Source organism: Electrona antarctica (genome assembly GCF_951216825.1).
Source record: "Electrona antarctica genome assembly, chromosome: 13".
Classification (NCBI taxonomy): Eukaryota; Metazoa; Chordata; class Actinopteri; order Myctophiformes; family Myctophidae; genus Electrona; species Electrona antarctica.
This window is the reverse complement of record NC_136794.1, coordinates 6172493-6192602: the sequence shown is the minus strand read 5'-3', so window position 1 is coordinate 6192602 and position 20110 is coordinate 6172493. Positions and strand designations below refer to the sequence as shown.

The 20110-nt window shown below is 44.9% G+C and overlaps 1 protein-coding gene across 1 annotated transcript in view; it reads right to left on the bottom strand.

Moving 5' to 3' along the window:
- The window catches only part of col4a2 (collagen, type IV, alpha 2), a 101440-nt gene that overhangs the window by 64688 nt on the left and 16642 nt on the right, over nt 1-20110 (bottom strand). The window lies entirely within an intron of this gene.

Genomic DNA, 20110 nt, shown 5'->3' with positions numbered 1-20110 from the left:
TGGCTGGCATGACTCATATACTTGGACGTCATGGCACAATGGACAACCAAGTGTCCATGAAATCCTTCCATTCATCAAGGCCGTCTGGCCTTTGACAGGAAAATGGTGTCTGGGAGAAACCCAAGAAGAGCCCGTCGAGATGCTAAAGACTATGCTGCATACCACAAAAACCACAACTGCCACCAGAAAGGGACACACACGCAGCCTGTTTGGAGGGTCACTGTAGACATGACATGATCAAAGATTATGGGGGAAAACAGGGTTTCCAAAACCACATGTTAGGGGGGGCGGCAGGACACTAATCATAGTTGACTCGAGACGAGCTTGACTTGGGACGTGATTAAAGACACAAGTAAATCTGGGGAGGATGGTTCTGTTTATCTTTAGTAGGCTACAATATTCCCAAATTAGAACCACGTACCACCATGTTTACAACTCGTTACAGTCACAGTGACAAGTTATCGTGAAGACTAGACAAGCATTCTATAGATACCACATGGCACAGAAAACAGACAGAATATTAAGACCCCAAATTAACACTTCAAAACAATTATAATTTGCATTGAAATGTCAGCATGCCATGTTCACTGTTGTTCACACGGTCCCTTTATTAGCTATGTGGTTTAAGCATTTAAGGCCCTCAGGCACGTCCATTTAACTGCATGACTGGAGACACACCATTTGAATAGATTGAAATGTTCCTTAAACTTCCTTTTCCGAGTTTATCGCCATGTGGAGCATGGCAATGAATAGTGAGTGAATTGACAACGGAAAGGAAAAAAACCACATTGAAGCATTCCATTTCAAGTTTCCACGGTCATTCGGATGAAAAGGCCCTTTTTAGAGTAGCAATGTATTAGCATTAGTTCATTAATAAGGCTATGATATGAGACAGATATTGTACAGACAAGGCTCCGTCGTTGGAGTAGCTTATCTCATGACGTCTCTGACTGTCCTCTGTCTGCCTACATGTTCCTCCCACGCGGCCATACCATAGTCTGCTTAGCCAGCAAATGCCTCAATAATACCCTCCCCCTCTGTCGCTTGAAAAAAAAACAAAAAAATATTCTAAACGGCCACTCTATGCCCACAGTGGCAGCAAAATGGCAGATAAAGAAACCGAATAATTCTCCTTCATCACTCTCTGACACGATGTCCCGCAAAGGCCCGGCTGACAAAGACCACATTGAGACCCTCGACGTCACACAAAGACGGTCTTTTAGCCTGTGTCCTTTAACCCATTTTAGGCGGGAACCCCTTTTGGTGTTAGCATTATGCTATGCTTTAGCTATTGAAAAATAGCAGATCTACAAGCTCATAGCGCGCCACCGAGTGGCGCGCTACGAGCTTGTAGGTCTGCTATTTTTGAAAAATCGTGAAAATGTGGCGCAAACCTTTGAATATATTTTTCAGAATGACATTTTTTAACTCAAATCTTTGCTTCTGTTGAGGTCCCTGGAACAACATATTTTCAGATGGGGGTCGGCGGCCAAATACAGATAATTTGTTAGGTCTTTGACATGAAATACTGAGAACCACTGATATAGAATCATGAGGTTTTTCAGAAAATTGTCATGATTTAGAAGAATTTTTTTTAAATTTCGATGTCGGGCCTAAATGGCTTAATGATCTCCTATCTACACAACACAAAAGGCCCTCTTCCCCATCCTCCGTGGAATGCTTAAAGATAGAGTTTTCTCCTTAATGAATGCTATCTGTGGATCGTGATGAGTGGAACCGTTTTTATCTAGTGTTTGATATAGCCGAGACATGACGTAAAATAATAGGCCTACAGATTTTGTCACTTGTTGTCACTATGGCAGGAACTATACTTCCCTCTGGTAGACAACGGTACAAAATACCAAAAGCTGTAACCGTAACATCTTTTAAAAATTCCTTCATTCCTAATGCCATTAAGGCACTAAATGATTAAAATGATACCATGTCTCGCTAGATTTGTTTTGAATGTATTTGCCACTGTTTTCGTCCTGCATTTTTGCCGTGAAGATAATTGTGTGTAAGTGTTGTTACTGTTTGTTGTTACAGTTGTTTATGAGACCGAAGACAGATTTCCACTTTGTGGACAATAAATGAAACTAACTAACTAACTAACAAACTAACTATACTAACGGCATTGATAATTCAACACAAAAATGTTCATTGTAGTTGTAACCGCAACTTCCGCAAGGTTGCCAGTTCGAACCTGGGCTCCCCCAGAGTTAGTGTCGAAGTGTCCTTGAGCAAGACACTGAACCCCTATAATTGCTCCTGATGTGCTGGTTTGGTGCCTTGCATGGTTTCCGCCGCCATCAGTGTATGAATGTATGGGTGAATGTAATGCAGAATCTATGTAAAAGCGCCTCGGATAAAGGCGCTATATAAATGCACCGTTTACCATTTATGGTGGCCTCCTTTACCCCACATAGCTGTGATGGAGTTCTACGCTCGGCCTTGAACAACACACCTCCGGACAGGCACACACAAGACAATGGAGAGGTCCGTCCCCCAGCAGGACAATGACACGTATAGCTATGCAAAAATCCATGGAGTTTACAGTGTCACTTAAAATAGTTGATGACTATTTCATCCGAAGACAATGGGATTGTGTTACAGACAGTATCCTGTTTCTCTGACCCGTACCATCACAACAAGCAGCATGATAATTATACCATAATTACACCAATTACATCATTTTGCGTGTGTGTGTGCGTGAGCGCGTGCGTGTGTGTGTGTGAGTGCGTGCGTGCGTGTCTGTGTGAGCATGTAACATGCATGCGTTCATGAACGTGGCCGTCAGTGTGCTGTGGTGCATGCCTAATGCCTAAACATCATTACCCATAAGAAAAGTAAAGTATATACATTTGTTCAAAATAATGTTTAGCTAAATGAATGAGGTTGCGCAAGGAGGATTAGCGCTGTTGCTAACAGGTAGCACCTCAACCAAGGTGTAGGCTACAGTATTTAATTTCCTCTCCAGCCCGAGCTCCTTCCTGTTTCCTCACGTCTTTTGTAGTTTATATAGGCCTATTTCAGAGAAATGGCCTTAAAGGACCACTTCACCACTTTTCAACATCTCTCAACATCATATAATTGGTCCTCACTAATGTTCATGATAAAACACCACCATTTTTTTCCTACTCCGTCTGTGTCTCATAGGAGATGGGCTTTGGGCAGTTCGGACACCCGTCCACCAGTGACATAATCATTAGGCAGACTTTTGTTTTAAACAAGATTTGTTTTAAAATATATTTAGATTTGTATTATCGTGAGAAAGATTGCTTCAACTTTTGCATTGCAACTTTTCAGGAAAAGAAAGCCTGCCGTTTCTATTAGCTTGGATTCACCATCGATGATGTCACTGGTGGACGGGGTTCTGAACTAGCCTGGTTAATAAACCAGACCAAATCAGCCGTTGGCAAAAAAAAGTTGCCTACCAGCGGATTTCGGTCTGGCGAGGCTCAGTAGCACGCCTCTTTCCTACAATCGAGAACAGGTCGGACCAATCGGGACACGGTATGCAATATGGGCGGGCTTTGGTACAGTGACGTTCAATGCTTGAGACTTTTGACTGACAGTAGCTCTGACCAATTGCGTCAAAGAGAAAATGTTTGAACCCGCCCCCCGGGAAATGAAATCCAAGTGGAGCCAGCCCAGACTGATATACCGCGACAGTGTTGTGTGATATTAGTCTGGCTTATTAGCCAGGCTAGTTCTGAACTGCCCACAGCCTTCCTATGAGACACAGACTGAGTAGGGAAAAATGGTGGTATTTTATCATGAACATTAGTTAGGAGTGGACCAATTATAGGAAGAGAAGTTGAAAAGTGGTGAAGTGGTCCTTTAATTGGGTTGTTGAGTTCTCGAAAAGGAAATGAACCAGAACAGACCAGCTAGGCCAAGACTGGTTAGCTCGCGACGCGCTGAATTACAGTATGAGACATAAAGACCAGACCACCCGCAGCGCTACAGCTAGCTTAGTGTTTTTTGTTTTTTGCCTCTTTTTTTTTTTTTTTTACATAAATCTGACACATAAACATAAAATTGATGTAACACTGCGAGGCTTCCAGTCTCAACAGTGTGGAACCGATCACTGGCCCAGACTCAACACTTATAGGCCAGCCAGTGAAATATCATAAAGGAAGTGGCTCATTTGAGACAGCTGCAGCTGAGAGGCAAAGCCATATGCTGCTAATCATAGTCGTTCATAATATGTTCATATATGTGTGAATGTTCACTTACTGGCGTGAACATGGCGAGAACTGATGTCCATATCCCATTTGAATGCAAAACAGCAATCGATATTTGTAATGGAATGTGTTGGGGAAGTCACATTTCCTTGTAAGCTAATTGTTATGAGAACTATGATGATACAGTGTAACAATGAATTGCATTTTTATAGCGCTTTTCCAAACTGCTCAAAGCGCTCTACAACGGTTCATTCATTCATACATTGGGACTCTGGGAGGTGAAGCGGCGAACAGTCGACGGACGCCAGCGTCCTCTACTTCCCACATTCACACACCGACGGTGGCAAAGCTCACACCGACCGACTCATTGGAGGCAATGTAGGGTTCAGTGTCGTCTTGCCCAAGGACACTTGAACAATGTAGGGTTCAGTGTCTTGCCCAAGGACACTTCGAACATGTGGACAATGTACATAATGTATCTCTATGACAACAAACTCCAGGGCAGTTCCCATGGAGCAGGTCTGCTGCTGCTGTGTGTATACTTCATCTTTGTGTTCCTGCTGGTTTACAGTGTATAGAATCTCTGTGTTGATCATCTTTCTTGTCATGCTGACATTTATAAACTTGCAATCGGAGGTCTGGGAGAACCACTGTGGTCTGCTGCTCTACTGTTGCTTATATGACACGCATGTACACAGTACACACACACACACACACACACACACACACACACACACACACACACACACACACACACACACACACACACACACACACACACACACACACACACACACACAGGGACGGATTAACCCCCACCAGAACCCCTGGGCCGGTAATTCTTGCAGGGCCCCCATAGCGCGTGTGCACGCAACATATCCGTGTTTTTATCATCTTTTTGACCTAAATTGTAACAAAATCAATGGCCAATGAAGGGCCCCAGACGCCCTTTTCAGGGTGTCAAACCTAGTACCGCATGGTCCAATTTCCCCTAAGGGCCCCTGAGAGCCAAGGGCCCCTGGGCCACGGCCCCACTGGCCCAATGGCTAATTTGTCCCTGCACACACACACACACACTCACACACACACACTCACACACACTGACACACACACACACACACACACACACACACACACACACACACACACACACACACACGCAGATGAAAACCAGGTCCAAGCCCCTGGCACAGCGACCCGATCCATATTATGTACGTATGTATGCTTGCCAGTCCACAGAGGCAGCCATAGTAGGAGAAGGGGAACTCAAACATTCCCACGTTTCTAAAATCCCACCATAATATCCCCCCCCCCTATAATGTTAACAGAAACAACATCATAACGACAAGAGAGTTCAGCCTCCCCGACGTGGCTGCTTATATGCATTGTTTTTTTCTCCTCTCCCAAGTCATACTATACTAGCTTTGTCTCATGAGCCAATAAAATCCCGTCCGCTACCAGTAAAACGTTCCAATGTTCTGCACTCGAGGCCATGCTGGCCGGGACGTTGTGTACTTGGGAGTAATATATCCCTGCAAATAAGGACAGCTTGTTCCTCCGTAGAGTTGAAAGGTCACCGATATCCCCTTCCATCAAAGATATACGTGACACATTATGAAGGATTTATTACGGCAACGTCCAAAGATTATCTCTGAGTATTCGTTTCAATGGAGACGGATGATTTACAGGAAAACCTCATTTATTGTAGCAACGTTGCTACAATGTATAGGAGCCTTATGGCCCCAGGAAACAGACGAGAACTGTACAGTAGTTTGAGCCAAACAAAACAAGTACACTGTAAATAAATAGAATTACGTACTCCGTGTTCCTCATTTAAGGGTGTGTAATGGAGGTGGAGTTTTGAGTTGCATTACCTTCTTTGAGCGGTGCCTTTATAACCGCTCCAATGAAGAACTTTATGTGTCTCTAATATGTCTCCATGTATGTCTAAGTACGGACAGCTGCAATACCCCTGGTGACCTAAAGTGGCACTCTTGAGCAGCATTTACATTTATATATGTATATATGTATATATAACATATAACATAACATTGTCGGACATGGCAAGGTGGTCTTCAGAGAGAAGCCACATTGGTAAGATTAATGATGAACATGGTTTTCTGTCGCCTCCCTGTTTTTTATGACCATCGGTGCCTCCCTCCCATTTTCTATCAATCTATCTATCTACCCCCCCCCCCCCCCCCCCCCCTCTCTCTCTCTCTCTCTCTCTCTGTGTGTCATTTTCTTTCTTTAATCTGGGATTGTTGGTTATAAACATGAATGATTCTTTAGTGTTTCTGCCTGCCATGTGTTTCAACGCTTAACACATTGAGAGCCCACGCAATACTGCCCAAAATCACTTTCACCTAGAAAATCCATTCACATTTTTTATAATTCAGCTGACTGTGGAGACACATGCTGGAACTTTTTACTTTGAAATGTTTTATAGTTTCTGAGTTATTTAATTTAAACGCCAAATGCATCCTCAATGGCGAAAACACAAACTTTGGCACCACGTGTTAAAAAAAAAAAAAAAAAGTGTTTTGATTTTTATGATTTAAAAAAAAAAAAAAAAAATATATATATATATATATATATATATATATTTTTTTTTTTGAAAGACGTCCACAGACGTCTTGGGCTATGCACGTGCGGTAATACCCAGGACGTCCACAGACGTTTTGGGCACAAAATGTGTTAAATGGCTTCCCCTTGTATTATGATCTCACCCTTTTATCTTTCCCAGATCAACAGAGAGCATTTCCTTGGAGTAATACTAGTACGCGGCGGCGGGTCCTGCCACCAATAATGATGTCTTCAGGCCCGTGTTATGTTGGCCAAGTGTGTTGGTTTGTGTGGTCTGTTCTGTGGTCGGCTTTACTCGCCATCGTTTGTAGAACGTTTCCCACAGATTGGACCACATCCCATGGCATGCCACATGTATAGGGCCTAATGCCATGTAATGGCAGCAAAGTGGAAACGATGACAAAACCACCGACATGAGACCGTCAACAACACGCACGCGCGCACAACTTATGATTGGTGATAGAAGAAGAGTTTAAACCACTTTTGGTGTTTTAAGCATTATGTTATACTTAATTAGCTATTGAAAAATAGCAGATCTACAAGCTCATAGCGCGGCACCGAGTGCCGCGCTACGAGCTTGTAGGTCTGCTATTTTAGAAAAATCGTGAAAATGTGGCGCAAATCTTTGAATATATATATTCTTTCAGAGTGAACGTTTTTAACTCGAAATCTTTTCTTCTGGAGGCTCAGATGGATGTCGGCGGCCAATTACAGATAATCTTGGGGGTCCTTGACAGGATATAGAAGAAATTTTTTTTTAATTTCGATGTCAGGCCTAAATGGGGTTAAAGATAAGTAGATATGGAATAATCAACCACACGGTTTGAAAAACAAGCATTTCACTTGTTTTCCTGGATGGAGAATTAGTAAGGGAGGTGTCTTGGACCTCTATAGTCCACAGGGAAGGACAGTCCAACTCTGTAATTCACAAATATAACCCCCAAAATCACACAGCATTTTCACTATACTTGAATCGAAAACCTTTCTCCCATGATGAAGGACAAACAGATCAAACAACAGGTGGTTTAAAACCATACTCAAGGCTCCTAACTACCTCACTTACAGCAAACACACACATGTACGCATGAATACACACACACACACACACACACACACACACACACACACACACACACACACACAGGCACGCGCGCACACAAATGTCCACGGCTCCGTGATGTGGACACACAGCTGTACATTCCACATCTCTCCAGGCAAATCATTCACTATGACGCTCAAATATTCCCCACAGACAGACGTATCACATTTTGCTCTCACTAATACAATTATTTTAAAACGTGCGTGACCATCGTAATCATAATAAGGATGACCTTTTCCTCCCCGAGGGGTGACATTTCATCGACGGAGGAGGACACAATTCTCACGACAATTCTCTTGTCGCTACCAGTAAATTCAAATAATTTGTTTCAGGGTTTGTGGGTCACAGATAACAATTACACTGGGACACTTTTTCTTCATTGTGGCACTCTCAGAGTTACAGACCCATAAATGTCAATTTTGGTTCCAAACTATCATTTAGCTGAGGACCCCCCCTGGAACTCCCTCAAGGACCCCTGTGGGGGTCCCCGGACCCCCACTTTGAGAACCCACTGTCCTAGCATTCTCAAGACCTCAATCTCGACCGCTCACAGCCGTCGTCACCCCCTCTTGTGATGATGGACAGGACAGATTGCGTCTAATAGGTGGCTTCTCGGCTTACACACATGAAACTGCCAAGTGGAGCGAAAACTGTGTGTGTGTGTGTGTGTGTGTGTGTGTGTGTGTGTGTGTGTGTGTGTGTGTGTGTGTGTGTGTGTGTGTGTGTGTGTGTGTGTGTGTGTGTGTGTGTGTGTGTGTGTGTGTGTGTGTGTGTGTGTGTGTGTGTGTGTGTGTGTGTGTGTGAAGACCCCCCTCCATGCTTGAGGGATCAAATGAACAGCGACCAGAGACCCCTGGGGGTCACTATCACTGTTTGATGTGGGATCAGTGGAGACTTATCCCTCACCTCTTGTCCAGCTCACTCTAAATCCTATGCGGGAGGACCGAATTATCTCAAATGTGGCTGTTAATTGACTCTGAGAGTGTACACATTGGAACCAAATGGACCAGTAAGGGTCCATTTGTACACTTGCAGAGTTTCAAATGGATATAGATTCGAGGACTTTTCTGAATACTAAATCTCAAGGCTATCTGAGTGAAAGGAAACATGTCCCTTTGGTCTAGTGGTTAAGATGTTGGACTTTCACGTGGGAGACCCGAGTTCGAATCCCGGGCGTTATACACATGTGACTGTGATGTGGGTATACATCATATAGGTCCGCTTTGGCAGAGGTTGTTGCTTATCCTCAGTGGGGTTCTGACCTGTCACCTTTGCCCTTTGACCTTGGAGGACCCAGAGGAATGTTTGAAACCCTCCGTTCAGGTCAGTGGATGCAGTACCAGCCCTCTCCTCATGGTGCTGCGTGGCGCTAGAAGCAATAATATGGCCTCAAAACCCATCCACCTACACAGTGACCTAACTGTTCTAACCTAAGACACGTACGTGGGACGAGGGAGACGAGATCCACCTGTTACCAAAATGAGCTCTTAATGAGGTGAATGAAGAACAAGGCCTGCTTGTGTGTGTCTGTGCCGAAGCGCGCGTGTGTGCGTGTGTATGCAACCATGTTATCTGCATGTGTGCGTGCAACCATGTTATCACTCCCATTCGAGGTAACAGCTGCAGCTCTTCGTTATAATGTAAAAAGGCCTCAACTTAAAGACGTTCAAAGAGGTCGTCAGAAGTAAGAACATGTGGTCAGAGATGTCTGGTGAGTGAGGGTTATAATGCACGGTGTGTGACATCCGTGATGTCTTACTTGATGCATGCCTATACACCGTGTCTCTGTCACTGCTAAGGTGATGAATATTGGCATGGTATTGGGTCGTATTGTAACTGTATATCAGGGGTTCTCAAAGTGGGGTCTGGGTGACTAGCAGGGGGTCCTTGGGCAGGTTCAAGGCGGTCCCCAGGCTAAACGAGGAACAGCTTAAACACGTAATAAGCCCTGTTTTATTTTTTGGCTATCTGAAAAGAGCCTATCTCTACAAGCATTGTGAGCTTGTAGATCTGTAAAAAAATATATATATGCAAATCTGGAACGAGGAAAGTTGTAAACGCATGCCCCACCAGTTGTACTGGTTGTTGTCACGTAACCGTTGTACCCTTTTACGCCCATATACGGAGTTCCCAGGGTCTGCTGTCTGTCTGGCCGATACAGTTTTTGGAGAGTAGCTGAGTACCATACTGTATATGAACTCGCGTGCCTTAAACCGAACATTTTTGGTTTTTACTATAGCAGACAAAATGCCTTTGCTAATTGCTGGTAGGCCTACGGAAATGTGCAGAACCACACAAAGAATGCTAGAAGTACGTTTTTCATCAAACATGGCATAGCTGCGTTGAATTTGATTAATCCCATACTGCTTTTGATTTGGCGTTACTTACTGGCACCCCTTTTTTGGGCATGTGATTATAGGCTTATACCCTAACCCCAAAAATGCCAAACATTTCAGAACAGAAGTATATAAGGGCTTAAGAAGTGAATAAGACATCTGTGCTCCGCTGGTGAGACGTTGAATGCTCTGTTGAATTGGAGCCCACATAAAAGTATCACACAGAGATCTAACAGCGACCCAAGCCAGCATCATCATAAGAAGATGACGATAAAGGGAGGGATTGGCAATGAGGTTCTTTTAGTTCCAATATATAAAAAGGGAAAATGTTTAACCCATTTAGACCTGGAAAACCTTATGTTTCTGTATCAGTGGTGCTCAATATTTCATGTCAAGGACCCCAGAAATTATATGTAATATGCCTCCACCCCACATCTGAAAATATGTTGTTCCAGGGACCTCCCCAGAAGCAAAGGTTTTAGTTAAAATTCAAAGATTTGAGACCCAATAGCAGACCTACAAGTTCATAGCGCGGCACTCGGTGCCGCGCTATGAGCTTGTAGATCTGCTATTTTTCAATAGCTAAAGTATAACAATGCTTTAAAACACCAAAAAGGGTTCCCGCCCAAAATGGTTTAAATGACCCCTATGAGTGTGTGGGTGTGTGGGTATATATGTATACACATAAAACCACAAGCATGCGTGCTGACGAGCAAACGGATGGATTGAACACAGACTCCGTGAACGAGTCATGCTGTTCATTGTTGCCGTCTCTCTGTGTGAATCATATGGCGTGGGAGAATCATCTCCAATTTACAACAAAATACGTACTACATGTTCTCACGCACGCCAAGTGACCGTTGAAAACCAGATTGTATCATGTGTTTTTTCACCAGTCTTTCTCCTTAATAACTAAATTCGAATCTTGTGTACTTAGTTTGTCTTTCATTCTGGTCTTTCCTCTTTTCAGTAGACTTAATATAAACTTAAATAAACGTAATAAACGTAAAGCGGCAAAAGAAAACAAGCATACGTTGAAGCCGGCGGCACCGCGGGGTGAGGCCATTCGGGCCTTCTTTGCGTCGTTTTCAGTTCTTCCATGAAATTGTATGCCCATTGCCCCACGGCAGTTTGCTGGCCAGCGCAGATGGGGGGGGGGGGAAATCATGTCAACTGGGTGACTTTTTGCATTCCCAAAAGCAGTTTAAGCCTTCCGGTTCAACTAAACATAGTACTGTATAAAATAAGCACGTCAAATTGTTAAACAAACATATTTGCATGCCATACAATATAAAGAAACACGCACGCACGCACGCACGCACGCACGCACGCACGCACGCACACACACACACACACACACACGCGTGCACACAAAGCAGAAAGCACAACATGAAACATAATCGTGTTTGGCTTGGCTCGTTATTGGCTTGGCTTGTTATTGAGGCATACAAAAGCTCTCCCCAAAAAAAGCCCCACCATTAAAATGATATGGGAAATTGTCACCGAACTCCTCCTCAATGAAGACCAAGACCATGTCACACAACCTTTATGGATCTCCCGACTTGCTTTATGACTGCATATCCCGCTAGCCTGAAACCGCTGCCGTTGTTAGGCCAGCACACACCTTCCTGCCTCATCACACTGGTGTTTCCCTTGAGAGCATTTACTGTAAGTTAATGCAGCCTCGTCTGTCAAATACCACACACTCAACACTCTTTCAAATGGGAAGTTAAGGGAGACGTGATGAAAACGGGAGAGAGAGAGAGAAAATATCCACGGGCTAGTAGTATGGGAACGGGGCTGGGAGACTGTACAGTACACAGGAAGTCATTTCCTGAGTCCCTGCAGAGCAGCCGTGGAAAGCGTACAGTATTTAGAGAGAGAGAGAGAGAGAGAGAGAGAGGGGTAAAGATGGAGAGAGAAAGAGGGCTCCATTTTCGTCACCGCTAAACCCCTTATCTCTAAACTTCTTTGCCTTTTTTTTTTACTTTACTTTTTACTTTATTTTGCAAAACATTTTTGAATAGTTAAAATGGCCAGTCTACAAGCTCACAACGTGTCAATGTAGATTGGCTAGTTGAACTATTCAAAAATGTTTTTCAAAATAGTAAAAAAAAAGGTAAAGAAGTTTAGGGATAAGGGGTTTAGCGGTGACGAAAATGGAGCCCTCTAGAGAGTCAAACCCCTTCTGAGTCCCCCTCCATCCTTTAGATGTGTGTACCGTGCGTGCGTGCGTGCGTGCGTGCGTGCGTGCGTGCGTGCGTGCGTGCGTGCGTGCGTGCGTGCGCGTGTGTGCTGATGTGCAGCAATGCAAGTACAACAGGAGAGTTTTTTGGGGGCGGGACATGAACAGGGGAACGAACAGGGAGAAGAAAGAAAAGGACCGTCCTGAGCAGAGCAGAATATCTCCCACTGTGTTTCTCTGGCTGGATTCCAGTGTAAACACAGCTCTGGTTTCTGCTTTGCGGCCTGAAACAGCTGGACCTTTCCTCCTCTCTCGAAACCAGCCTCGGGTCACACAGAGAGACCCAACTGCAATGTTCCCCTTGAGGCCATCCTCACTAATCATTGCTTCCTGCTCTGGCCCAAGCCAAGTGGAGGTAACATTAACCCGTTTTGGGCGGGGAACCCCTTTTGGTGTTTTAAGCATTATGTTATACTTTAGCTATTGAAAAATAGCAGATCTACAAGCTCATAGCGCCGCGCTATGAGCTTGTAGGTCTGCTATTTTTTTTAAACCGTGAAAATGTGGCGCAAATCTTTGAAAATATATTCTTTCACGTTTTTGCACAAATCGATGCCCCGGAAGCAACGATTTGTCCCTGGAACAACATATTTTCAGATGGGTGCCCGCGGCCAAATACAGATAATTCTGGGGGTCCTTGACATGAAATATTGAGCACCACTGATATAGAAACATAGGTATTTCAGAAAACTGTCTTTTTTTAGAAGATTTTTTATTTTATTTCGATGTCCGGTCTAAATGGGTTAAGGACCTGCTGGCCTGCTTTCCTGGAGCCCCAGTGCTAACGGGCCAACCTTTCCCCACCTTCGCCGCCCCCCACATCCCCGCTTGTTACACCTCTAATCAGATAATCACATGATCCATAGCCTCGCGGAAACCCAGACGTTTTTATTTCCAGGGAGAGAGAAAAAGTCTGGGGCCGAGTCCATGCACTTCAATTCGGCATACAGTAGTAGCTCAAACGTCGCTCACTCTCTGCTGATTGACTGGCCTGCCATAGGCACCAGACTGGCCTGCCATAGGCTAGAGGCCTCTGAGATGCACCAGACTGGCCTGCCATAGGCTAGAGGCCTCTGACATGCACCAGACTGGCCTGCCATAGGCTAGAGGCCTCTGACATGCACCAGACTGGCCTGCCATAGGCTAGAGGCCTCTGAGATGCACCAGACTGGCCTGCCATAGGCTAGAGGCCTCTGAGATGCACCAGACTGGCCTGCCATAGGCTAGAGGCCTCTCTGAGATGCACCAGACTGGCCTGCCATAGGCTAGAGGCCTCTGAGATGCACCAGACTGGCCTGCCATAGGCTAGAGGCCTCTGAGATGCACCAGACTGGCCTGCCATAGGCTAGAGGCGCGGTTGGAACTCCCTTCTGCTCTAATGAATTAGTCTCATGTCCAGCAGCTGTGCCTAGTTTCTCCCGCCCATGCCATAAAAAGCATACTGTATGTAGGTGAGTTCCAGTCTAACATGATCCATGACATCTATGAGGTGAGTGGATCCATTGAATAAAAGCCAGGGGATCATCAGAGACACAGAGGGAGGACGTGATCATGGCAACGCATTCTCAATTTCTCACTAAATAACTCACATACGGACACTTGCGGTCGGGAATTGGGATGCATTGGAGCCACATTCAATATGCAGGGTATAGTCCAATGTGATTTCATGCAACTGATGACGGATTACAGACAGACCTGATTGAATTCAAGGCAATGTCACCTTTCAAAGCATGAAAGCATGTCCTCAGCATCTGCATCGGTTGAAACACGACAAGCTGGCACTGAGAATGCATTGGATAAAACATAGCGAAGTATTAATATAACTCTACGACTGTCTGTGTATGTTACGTTGTTGTCACAAACCTTAAAGCTGCTATAAGCAATAATATGTCAAAAATGTAATGACCTTTTTTTTCTTTTCTTTTTTGATATTCAGACAGCCAGCTATGGGTAACACGCCCCCCACAAAAATATTTAGTCTCTGTGACACATCTAGGGGCTGCAATCTGCATTCAAAAGATTTTCCTAGAAGCTTTGAAGATTTGCCTGTCTGCTTCCTGATTGGTTAGTCATGGCGACCGGGTTTTTTTTCCGACCAATGACAAAGGTCATTGGTGTGTCACAGAGACTACTTTTTTTTGGGGAGCGTTCTACCCATTGCTGGCTGTCATTAAAGTTTTGACATATTATTGCTTATAGCAGCTTTAATACCTAGTGAGAGAGAGAGAGAGAGAGAGAGAGGGCGATAAGGCAAGGTCATGTTATCACAGTGAACATGCGCGAGCATACAGTAAAGGTGGCCTTACACTAGCCGATAATCGGGCATTTTTGATGCTCAGGGGGGTGCCCGACCGCTCAAGGCGCGATCGGGATCGGCCCGATCAACATCAAGAATGTTTGATATTTGCTCTGCCCCGCTCCGATTATCCTGTAGTGTGTGGTGCTATCAGATTTCAGATTGAAAAAAATCGGCTATAGTGTAAGGCCACCTTAACTCTATTAGAGTCCTTCCCATGACACAAAAAAGTGATTCAATCTAATTGATTTCGACTGCAGCAAATTGCCAGCTGGTGTAAAATGGAATGGTATGTGTCTTTAGAGTATAGCATAAAGCACTACACTGAAACCAGTGGACCTACTTAACCCATTCTGGTGTTTTAAGCATTATGTTATGCTTTAGCTATTGAAAAATAGCAGATCTACAAGCTCATAGCGCGGCACCGAGTGCCGCGCTATGAGCTTGTAGGTCTGCTATTTTTTTTTTATCGTGAAAATGTGCCTCAAATCTTTGAATATATATTCTTTCATGAGTTTCCGTTTTTAACTCAAATCGTTGCTTCTGGAGGGGGTCCCTGGAACAACATATTTTCAGATGGGGGGTCGGCGGCATATCACATATCATTTTTGGGGTCCTTGACATGAAATATTGAGAACCACTGATACAGAAACATAGGTTTTTCAGAAAAATATATATATTTTAAATTTTGACGTCGAGCCTAAAAGGGTTAACCAGGCACCAGCGATGACGAAAGCAAAAAATCAGATACTGGAAGTGTGAGTGTATGTCCGCACATGCATGTGCACGCACGTGTGTGTGTGTGTGGTGCGTGTGTGCGTGTGTTAGCGATAGCAACCATCTGTTGCTATGGCATTATCTTTTACCTCATGCCTTTAGAATCACAAAGACTTCCCAAATACATAAATAAGCTAATTCAAACAAATGACTCCAGGAACATAATTTCCACAGGGCACCTGTAGAGCCAAACTAGACTCTATAGGCCTACGTACACCAGAGTGGTTCCGTAAGTTACCCTGTCCAAACACAGCTGAAACAATCCTTCCGTCTGAGCTCACCAAGAGGTTCCACCCCCACGGAGGAGGAGAGAGAGACGGGCGACCGGAGACGCACGTGCAGGACGAGAGAGAGAGAGAGAGAGAGAGAGTGAGAGAGGGAGGACAGACTCTGCCAAATGTCCCTTTTGGAGATAGATGGGGAGAGAGTGAAGGGAAGACTTACTGCCCGGGCAGAGCTCAAGGGCAGAGATGAGCCATAAAAGGAAGAGAAGAGAAGAGAGGGAGGGAGAGAGGGAGATACTGGAAGCTGTATAAGTGGAGAGAATTTAGCTGAGACACTGTGAGGCCCAGGAGAGTTGGGAAGATCAAGATTTTTTGGATTCTTTCAGCGTCGCCTTATGGGACCTCGCATATCTCCATGAATCACTGGGGGAGGAGAGGAAGGGGTAGCAGGTCGATGACGGGGGTGGATATTTAGAGACTGTCTGGAGACAATGTCCACAATGATTTGGCTTCCCTTATACTTCCATCCAAGTCAAATAAAAAAACAGCGCGGTATATCAAGTGAAACAAGGCAAAGTTATGTTTTTAAACAAAAGCCTATTTTTAAGGCTCAAGGTGAAGAAACTATTGAGTGTTAAAAAGAGGAAACAAGCCCTTAGCATTTTTGACGCACGACCAGATATGATCTGTGTGTGTGCGCGTGTACGTGCTGTGACCGCGGGCTGTCACACACGAGCGCCTCAGATCTGAACCCATTTGATTTGGTGTTCTGGAACCCGTTGCGACCTCATGCCCTCGCTGACGTCGAGCCCAGGCGGGGTTTGAACCCACAACCTTCCGCATGAAAGGCATATGCTCTAACCACTACACTACTGTAGGTAGGGGGGGCCCTGTCACACATGGTAAAGAGGAAAAATAAATAACCATTAAAGGTGGTTTTCCATGGACACAAATCTCTGTTGTCTGTGTTTCTGTGTGGAGTTTGCATGTTCTCCCCGTGTCCCCGCTAGGGTAGCTGGGTAGGTACCCTCACACAAAACATGCAGTAATCCTGGTCTCTAAACTGCCTCCACCTGGCCAGCCGGGGCGCCTGATGGAGGGGAAAGGAACTGGTCGGAATAACGTGTTCCTTCCACGCGCTTCATCCGGCCGGGGAAACTCCCCCCTTGTCAGGTGAAAAGAAGAAGCTTGGACTCCTCATGCATAGAAGGAAGCATGAGGTCAGTCCACTGCCCCCCCCAGGTTGGTAGAGGAAGTGTAGCGCCCAGGATTACATTAGATAATTGACACTGGGTGAAAAAATGGGTTGCAAAATCGTGGGATAAAAATGTATAAAAAATAAAAATAAATCTCTGTTGTCCTATCTTTTAGTTCCTTCCCATTGGACACTGCCTCCTGTGTTTTCAACTTGGTATTTCACATGTATGGCATACGTTTCTTCCTTGAATATAAAGACACTGACAGGCACCACATAATTGATTATGGAGTCCTACTCCTCGCCCAACGATTAGCGATGTTTTGACCGATAGCAGCTGTTAATCATAGCCAATCAAAAACAACCTGGTCACATTGGCTGCATAAGTGTCGATATGGATGTCATCAAAATTCAACTAAATGGCCAGACTAATCAGTTTGGCTCCAATATGTTGCAAATATTTTCCTACACACACATACAGTTTGCATCTGTGTGGCAACAACAGCCATTATGCAAATCTTTCTCTAAAACAGCTGACATTCTTCTCACTACACAGCTGGATATTGCGGTTCACGTGCTTTCACAATACCTCAGTAGTAAACAATATCGGAAGAGTATAATATCTCATCTGGTCTTACAGTCTCCAAAGCTCTACATTCTACAACCTGGTTCTATAGGGTGGTTTCAAGGCCCAGTATCACCTTAGTGCCCTTAATTCTCTGAAATGTCAGTTCTATGTCAGTGGTTCCCACACTTTTTCATGTCAAGGACCCCCAAATTGACACTAATTAGCCCGCGGACCCCCATTAGAAAATATATGCCAGGGACCCCCATAAGAGAGGATTCTTACGGCTCTAGAAGAAATTCTCAACCCGTTTAATTTCAGGGACCCCCCCAGTGTGACATGCATTAGTCTACAGACCCCCATTTAATGGCATTTCTATCTCTGGGACCATCCATCCATCTTCAACCGCTTATCCGTAGTCGGGCTCCACCAGAGTGCTCCAGACTTCCCTCTCCAGAGCAACATTAGTGACTTCCTCCTGGGGGATTCCGAGACGTTCCAAGGCCAGTGAGTCGATGTATTTCCTCCAACTGCGCCTTGGTCTGCCCCGGGGTATCCTCCCAGTGGGACGTGCGCCGAGGACCTCCCTAGGGAGGCGCCCGAGAGGCATCCTAACCAGATGCCCAAACCACCTCAGACTCCTTTCCAGGCGAAGGAGCAGCGGTTCTACTCTGAGTCTCTCTCGTGTGACTGAACTTCTCACACTCTAAGGGAGATGCCAGCCACGTCGAAGAAAACTCATTTCGGCCGCTTGTATTCGCGACCTTATTCTTTCGGTCATGACCCACACTTCATGACCATAGGTGAGAGTTGGAACGAAGATTGCTCGGTAGACGGAGAGCTTTGCCTTCTGGCTCAAATCTCTTTTCGTCACAACAGTGCGGTACAGCGACTGCAATACCGCCCCTGCCGCTCCGATTCTCTGGGACCCCCAATTTATATTGTAAAATCAATGTTAATTTAACTCTGAGTGTACAAATGGAACCAAATGGTTCCATTTGTACACTCTCAGAGTTACAGACCCATAAGGGTCCATTTGGTTCCTAACTATCATTTATCTGGGGACCCCCTGGAACTCCCTCAAGGACCCCGGGGGGTCCCCGGACCCCGGACCACTGATCTATGTGGCAAAATGGGAACCAGGTCAGGTCAAAATTAATGGTCCAGTACCGTGCACATCCATAGAAAACAAACCCTGAGCACTGCCAGTGTGCAGGCCATGTGTACAGGATATGTTTGCATGTATACTGTTCTGTCTTTTCTATTTTTGAGTGGTGCAACCACTCCAAGGAACAGCAATGTCTGTGTTAACCTATGTGACTGTGTGTTAACCTATGTGACTGTGTGTTAACCTATGACTATGAGTACCAGTAGGGGCAAAAGTGGCGCTGTTGTGCCAGAAACAGAGAGAGAGAGAGATAGTGCTGCACTGTTGCCTGCTAATGAGAGAGAGAGGGGGGGGGGGGGGGGGGGGGGGAAGTTGCACCACTCAGTTCACACGGGTGTGATTTTTAACATGTACAGTACTTTGGTCGACCATTGGTCGTTGTGTTATGTGCTATATAAATCAAGTTTGAGTTGAGTTGAGAGTTGAGGATGCCCAGAGCAATGTGTCATCAAGGTACGAAGGTATACTGTAGAAGTATACATAGCTCTTCAACAAGGATTGTTTTAAACACATTTCTAAGGCGCTGGATTAAAAAACAACGCCAGTCAATTTGGCGGCAGGCTATAGCAAGTGAGACCAAAGCAAAAAGAAAGGCCGCCAACGCGGGCGGTGTTTGCGTGCTCTCTTCGCTTACACAACACACACATGCATCATCGTAAACCCCTTCTGGTTCTCTCACTGCATTGTGTACAATATGCAGCGGTTCTGGGTTTACACAAGGCATATACACAACCCTGTAAATAAATAATATCCTCTGGCGTAACCAAACCATGTGTGGGGGACCTTTTACATAGTTAAAAGGTTGAGGGTCCTTGAAGAGAAACCCTGACACATTTGGCTACCCACCATTTCCTTCTTCCTGTTTAGAGTGGGTCTCGGGGATGATCCATCTATTTTCTGTTTCACACAATCCTATACTCAGGATGTTTCCTTTCAGAAATCACACCGAGCGTGCCGATAAACATGACCAACAATTGCCACGCACGTGCAGTCAGTGAGAAAACGATGCACACACACGCATCCTGACCTGCTTCCAAGAAGGGAGAACGCAAATAGGCCCAACTAATTAACCAATTTAGGCCCGACATCGAAATTTTTAAAATGTCAATTTTCTGGAAAACCTCACGTTTCTATATCAGTGGTGTTCAATATTTCATGTCAAGGACCCCAAAAATGATATGTAATATGCCGCCGACCCCCATCTAAAAATATATTGTTCCAGGGACCCCCCCAAAAGCAAAGATTTGAGTTAAAAACGTTCACTGTGAACGAATATATATCCAAAGATTTGCACCCCATTTTCGCAATTTTTGAAAAATAGCAGACCTACAAGCTCGTAGCGCGGCATTCGGTGCCGCGCTATGAGCTTGTAGATCTGCTATTTTTCAATAGCTAAAGTATAACATTATGCTTAAACGCCAAAAGGGTTTCC